Here is a 7,640-nt window from a genome sequence, read left to right on the forward strand (position 1 = left end):
TTGCTAGGAATACAAAGATAAACAGGACAAACTTCATGAACCAACATTTTAGTGAGAATGAGAGTGTAGATGCCTAAAGTTGATTATGAATGAAGGAGTAATTATTATGTAGTAAACATATATTAGAAATATACAAAGATACTCTATAGATTAAATTTTTACCTAAGATATTCTTGTAAAAAGACATTATAATGTTTCTTATATGATAACCCTCACCTTCGAGTTCTTATTTTACTAATGAGATATCTGTTTATTAAGCCCTGATGGGAAAACTATATCAATATTCTGATTAGCCATAGTCATATGGTTAGATCTAATGAGGTCAACATCTCAACTCTGATCCCTACGAGGCTAATTTTGAACACTTCACTCCTATGTGGAATCATCCACCCTAAAAACGTGTCACAGCATCTGTGCCTTATTGGCTATATGATCTATTCTTTTGATATCCTGAGAAAGCCACAGATGTAGGGTATGTAGGGTGGAAGAATCATTCACCGGGTTTACCAGATATCTCCAGCCTTGTCTCTTGGGCACACGGCAATATTGCCCTTCCTGGCATCAGCTTAAAAGAGTCATATCGTCAGTTTGAGCCAATGAGTTGTGAGTGGAACTGATTCACGGAAGTTCCATACTGGAGCTTTCAGTTGCCAACGCAAGACCCAATAGCGCCTGCGTTTCTCTCATTCACAGCAACTGACAATGTTTAAGGTGGTGAGTGTTTCATCTACTGGGCTTCCTGATTGACTAAGATGAGCAGAGCACAGCTGTAAGCCCGCTAAGGACATGTTGCTTAAGTAAGAAATATGCCTTTGTTATTTTAAGGTATGAGATTCTGGACTTGTTTCTTATGCAACATAACATGAAGCTGCTTTCTTCCTCAAACAGCAGTTTATACATTTGATTGACAGGAGTGAGATTGGAGGCAGCAGATCAGTTAGGAGATTACTATGGATGCACAAGAGAAAACTAAAGAAGATAAAAAGCAGAAAAGATACAGAGAAGGCAGACTTGATAAATAATTATGGAAAGAACAAACACTACTTTTTTGTGGAGACTGAAAAAGAGAACAGGCTGGGCACGGTGGCTCACGCCTGTAATCCCCCAGCACGTTGGGAGGCCGAGGCAGGTGGATCATGAGGTCAGGAGTTCGAGACCAACCTGGCCAACATAGTGTAACCCCTTCTCTACTAAAAATACAAAAATGAGCCAGGCATGGTGGCGGGTGCCTGTAGTCCCAGCTGCTCGGGAGGCTGAGGCAAGAGAATCGCTTGAACCCAGGAGGCAGAGGTTGCAGTGAGTCAAGATGGTGCCACTCCAGCCTGGGCAACAGAGCGAGATTCTGTCTCAAAAAAAAAAAAAAAAAGAGAGAGAGAAAGAGAGAAGACCTAGAGATGTTTTAGAAAAATCATAGCACAGAGAATTAGAGAATGATGGTTAGCAGGTATTGGCAAGTTAAGTACTTTTAGGAAGTACTTAAGGCTGTAGGAATTTGCATAAGTAAAAAAGACCCCAATGTTAATCCCAACGACATACTTTAAGGCAAGTATGGCCTTAAAGAGTAAAATCCCTAGGTACGAATTGGAAATATGGAACAACCAGGACTGTAGATATAGATTGGGTGTCTCATCATATAAATCAAATGTAACATAAATTGCCAAGACACAACAATAAAAGTTATAGAAAGTCAAAATGACACAATCAAGAATTTCCACCAAAGGACACAGAGAGGTAATTCCACCAGGTAATTGAACAACAGAATGGTGGTCTACTATGAAATTCTGATGAAAAATATAATGAGGCAGGGTATAGGCAATAGTGTGGTACATTACTTAGAAATCAGAGGGGGTGAGGACTGAGGAAAGGCCACTGGCTTTGGTAGTCTTCCTTTTGATTTTTATCTTGTAAGAGTTTAAATCTATGCTAAGGAAGAGGAAGCCTTTGGTAAATGTGGCTAATTTGAGGATAAAATTAAGATGGCAGCTTCAAAAGCAGACTGAATCAATGATTAGAAGGCTTGATTTTTTTTCCCTCAATATAGTTGTCACTTAGAAATATTTGCAAACATAGGGGATAGAATAATGAAAAAAAGATACATAGAAGGTATGCACAATTTTGTGGGGACGGAGGAGAAAGAGAAGAGAGAGAAAGAAGAGTCTGGTCTAGTGCACACTTGCTTATTCCATATACCTATCAAACAAGCCAATGGATTTATATTTGAGTCATTCTTTCCTTGAGATAATTCCCAGACCTTTCTGTCACTCTGCCTACCTGTTTTTCAGGGCTTGCACTGACTTATCAGAGGTGTTATTTCATAGCCCAAATCCTAGGCACAGCTTCTTCCCATTGACCTCATGGCGCTTCAGCAACAGCACAGCAACTGGACAAGTGGAGGAGGGTGCTGAGGGCCAAATGGACCCCCTGAATTCGTGTGTTGAAACTGAATTGGCAATGTGATCATATTAAGAGATGAGGCCTTTGAGAGGTGATTAAGTCATGAGGCTCTGGGATTACTGACCTTATAAAACAGGCTAAAGAGAGCTCCCTAGGCCATTTTCACTCTTTCACCTGTGAGCATTTAAGGTTCCAGCTTGGAAGTAGAGAGTGACCCCTCACCAGACATGGAACCTCCCAGCACATAGATTTTGGACTTCCCAGCCTTCAGAACTGTGAGAATTCAGCTTCTATTACTTACAAATTGCCCAGCGTGTGGTAATGTATTATAGGAGCAGAAATGGACTATGACAGCGGCTGCTATGGTTTGGCTGTGTCCCCATCCAAGTCTCATCTTGAATTCCCACGTGTTGTGGGAGGGACCTGGTGGGAGGTAATTGAATAATGGGGCAGGTCTTTCCCATGCTATTCTCCTGATAGTGAATAAGTCTTACAAGATGTGATGGTTTTAAAAATGGGAGTTTTCCTGCACAAGCTCTCTCTCTCTTTGCTTCTTGCCATCCATGAAACGTGTGACTTACTCCTCCTTGCCTTCCACCATGATTGTGACACCTCCCCAGCCATGTAGAACTGTAAGTCCAGTAAACCTCTTTCTTTTGTAAATTGTGCAGTCTTGGGTATGTCTTTATAAGCAGCGTGAACATGGACTAATACAGTAAATTGGTACCAGTAGAGTGGGGTGTTGCTGAAAAAATACCTGAAAATGTGGAAGCAACTTTGGAACAGGGTAAAAGGCAGAGGTTGGAACTGTTTGGAGGCTCAGAAGAAGACAGGAAAATGTGGGAACGTTTGGAACTTCCTAGAGACTCGTTAAATGACTTTGATAAAAGTGCTGATAGTGATATGAACAATAAGGTCCAGGCTGAGATGGTCTCAGATGAGATGAGGAGATTATTGGAAACTGGAGCAAAGATGACTCTTGTTATGTTTTAGCCAAGACTGGCAGCATTTTGCTCCTGCTCTAGAGATTTGTGGAACTTTGAACTTCAGAGAGATGATTTAGGGTAGCTGGCAGAAGAAATTTCTAAGCAGCAAAGCATTCAAGAGGTGACTTGGGTGCTGTTAAAAGCACTCAGATTTAAAAGAGAGACAGAGCATAAAAGTTCAGAAAATGTACAGCCTGACAACACAATAGAAAAAGGAAAATTCAATTTTCTGAGGAGAAATTCAAGTCGGCTGTAGGAATTTGCATAAGTAAAAGAGACCTCAATGTTAATCCCAACGACAATGGGGAAAATGTCTCCAGGGCATATCAGAGGTCTTCATGGCAGTCCCTCCCATCACGGGCCCAGAGGCCTAAGAGGAAAAAGTGGTTAAGTAGGTTGGGCCCAAGGTCCCTGTGCTGTGTGCAGCCTAAAGACTTGGTATCTGGCATCCAAGCCACCCCAGCCATGACTAGAATGGGGAAGGTACAGCTCAGACTGTGGCTTCAGTGGATGGAAGCCCTAAGCCTTGGCAGCTTCCATGTGTTAAGCCTATGAGTGCACGGAAGTCAAAAATTGGAGGTTTAGGAACCTCTGCCTAGGTTTCAGAAGATGTATGAAAACACCTGATGTGCAGGCAGAAGTTTGTTGCAGGGGCAGGGCTCTCATGGAGAACCTCTTCTAGGGCAGTGAAGAAGGGAAATGTGGGGTCAGAGTCCCCACACAGTGTCCCTACTGGAGCACCACCTAGTGGAGCTGTGAGAAGATGGTCACCGTTCTCCAGACCACAGAATGGTGGATCCACTGACAGCTTGCACCACGTGCCTGGAAAAGCCACAGGCACTCAATGTCAGCCCATCAAAGCAGCTGGGAGGGAGGCTGTACCCTGCAAAGCCACAGGGTAGAGCTGCCCAAGACCATGGGAACCCACCTTTTGCATCAGTCTGACCTGGATATGAGACATGGTGTCAAAGGAAATTATTTTGGAGCTTTAGGATTTGACTGCCCTGCTGGATTTCAGACTTGTGTGGGGCCGGAAGCCACTTTGTTTTGGCCAGTTTCTCCCATTTGGAATGGCTGTATTTATCCAATGCCTGTACCCTCACTGCATCTAAGAAATAACTAATTGCTTTTGATTTTTAGGCTCATAGGTGGAAGGAACTTGCCTTGTCTCCAATGAGACTTTGGACTGTGGACTTCTGAGTTAATGCTGAAATGAGTTAAGACTTTGGGAGACTGTTGAGAATGCATGATTGGTTTTGAAATGTGAGGACATGAGATTTGAAAGGGGCCAGAGGCATAATGACATGGTTTGGCTCTGTCCCCACCCAAATCTCATCTTGAATTTCCATATGTTGTGGGAGGGACCCAGGGGAAGGTAATTGAATCTTGGGGCAAGCCTTTCCTATGCTGTTCATGATAGTGAATAAGTCTCACAAGATCTGATGGTTTTTAAAATGGGAGTTTCCCTGCACAAGCTCTCTCTCTCTTTGCCTGCTGCCATCCATGAAACATGTGACTTACTCCTCCTTGCCTTCCACCATGATTGTGAGGCCTCCCCAGCCATGTAGAATTGTAAGTCCACTGAACATGTTTCTTTTGTAAATTGCGCAATCTTGGGTACGCCTTTATCAGCAGTGTGAAAACGGACTAATACAGAGGCTTATGTTTATATTTCTTTTTTTTTTTTAGATGGAGTTTTGTTCTTGTTGGCCAGGCTAGAATGCAATGGCATGATCTCTGCACACTGCAACCTCTGCCTCCTGGGTTCAAGCGATTATCCTGCCTCAGCCTCCCGAGTAGCTGGGATTATAGGATGTTCCACCACCCCCAGCTAATTTTTTATTTTTGGTAGAGACAGGGTTTCTCCATGTTGGTCAGGGTGGCCTCCAACTCCTGACCTCAGGTGATCCGCGCACCTCAGCCTCCCAAAATGCTGGGATTAAAGGCATGAGCCACCATGCCCAGGCTATATTGCATTCTTAATAACAATTAGACTCTGTGGCATCAAAGTTAATCCTTCAAAGATATTTTTTTTCTTTCTGTTCAGAAGAAGAACAAAACAAAAAGCAGAAGCAGAAGCAGAAGAAGAAAAACAAGAAGAAGGCGAAAAGGAGGAGGAGGAGGAGGAAGAGGAGGAGAAGGAGAAGGAAAACATAAAGAAGCAGCAGCTGCAGCCCTATTTTACTTTCTTTTCAGGACAGGACCTAAGACCATTGTAAGCCCTTGATAAAATGACCATTACTTTTTTTGGAACTATTAACCAATTGCTATTCTCAGAATAAGGATAATCTTTCATAAAATGGTGCCTCAAAGTAGCTGTTTGTCATGCCCAGACCTTTCATTCTCTCGAAGTTTAACTCAAAAATAAATAATTTTAGTTGGGTTTGGGGTGCTAGCAGTCTTCCCTGGGTATGTTGTGACATCTGAATAATTTCCAAATGAAAATAAAAACCGCTAAGTTTGCCTTATTTTATGGGACCCCAAATATACCACCCTCTTAGTAAAAAGAAAAATAAACATATTTATTAACTTCAAAACAGTATGTTTTTAAAAAATAACATTTTAAATATTTTTCCTTTATACAACTCATCATGTTCATTGGAGAAATTTGGAAAAGCATTAAAAAATTGAAAGAAGGCTAAAAGTAACTTAGCTGCTGCCATTCTTTTTCCTATTTCTAAAAACGGTAATGAGTACTAATAGATAAATGATATTAACCAACGATTGGGCACAGTGGCTCACGCCTGTAATCCCAGCATTTTTGGAGGCTGAAGCGGGTGGATCACCCTAGGTCAGGAGTTCGAGACCAGCCTGGCCAACATGGTGAAACCCCATCTCTAGTCTCTACTAAAAATACAAAAAATTAGCCGGGCGTGGTGGTGAGGGTGCTTGTAATCCCAGCTACTCAGGAGGCTGAGGCAGGAGAATCGCTTGAACCTGGGAGGCAGAGGTTGCAGTGAGCCGAGATCACACCATTGCACTCGAGCCTGGGTGACAGAGTGAGACTTCATCTCAAAAAAAAAAAAAAAAAAAAAAAAAAAAACTAACAGGGAATTGACTAAAAGCCAAACTAGCTTTTCTATATGAATGATGTCATTGAGTTGCCCATCAATTGTATTCTGTAGGTTTTGCTATTTTTGATTTTTAGATTAGAAAAAAATATCTTATTTAGAGGAGTTACAGAATTTGTTTAAGGCTCAGCACTGCTGCTATTTTGGCTAAGTAATTCTGTGTTGTAGGGAGTGTCCTGTGCATTGTAAGAAGTTTAGCAAGATCTCTAGCCCATTAAATGCCAGTGGCACTCCCACCTTAGTTGTGACCATCAAGAATGTCTTTAGACATTTTCAACTGTCCCCTGTGCAGCAAAATCAAGCCCCAGTTGTGAACCATTGGTTCTAAGTCACTCTCCTGGTTAGTGACAGGGGCAGGAATCCAAGCCTATTCCATTTTTCTGGATAGTTGTAATCTTATTCTAAATACATTTTACAACTTGTCTTCTCAATTTCACTCCTAGTATAATTGGCTTAAACATTCTTCTTCTTCCTCTTTTTTTTTTTTTTTTTTTTTTTTGAGACAGGGTCTTGCTCTGTCACTCAGGCTGGAGTGCAGTGGCACAATCACAGCTCACTGCAATCTTTGACTTCCAGGCTCAAGTGATCCTCCCATCTCAGCCTCCTGAGTAGCTGTGACCACGGGTGTGCAACACCACACCAGGCTAATTATTATTATTATTATTATTATTATTTGTAGAGATGGAGTCTCCATATGTTGTCCAGGCTGGTTTCAAACTCCTGGGCTCAAGTGATCAAGATGGTTAAAAATGTCCCTTGAGAAATAAAAGCACATGTGTTACCACTAATGTCATTAGTGTAATAAGTTTTAAGTACAATACAACAATTAACCCCAGCTATATTTAGCCTACTAATAATTACTGGCGTTCCATGACCTTTGGATTCCCGTGGCCACTCTCAGTTTTCCAGGGAAAGCTCTGGCCAAGGAAATAATTTTTATTAATACTTGTGAAATGAGTCATCATCTTCTGAATTGTGTACCAATCTACTAGTATTGGTTCTTTCCACAGAATTTTGTTTCTTCCCCAAGGCCTAGACACCTGCAGTTCCATCAAGGAGGTGATCATAAAGGAAGCTTAGTGTATTATGCACTTACTAGAATTAGAGTGCAAGGCTTTACATAAGTTATCTCATTTAATCTACATGGAAAGCATTATTTGCATTTTGCAGATGAGTACACTGAGATTTG

This window comes from Hylobates moloch, unplaced genomic scaffold, assembly GCF_009828535.3.
Source record: "Hylobates moloch isolate HMO894 unplaced genomic scaffold, HMol_V3 SCAFFOLD_14, whole genome shotgun sequence".
Classification (NCBI taxonomy): Eukaryota; Metazoa; Chordata; class Mammalia; order Primates; family Hylobatidae; genus Hylobates; species Hylobates moloch.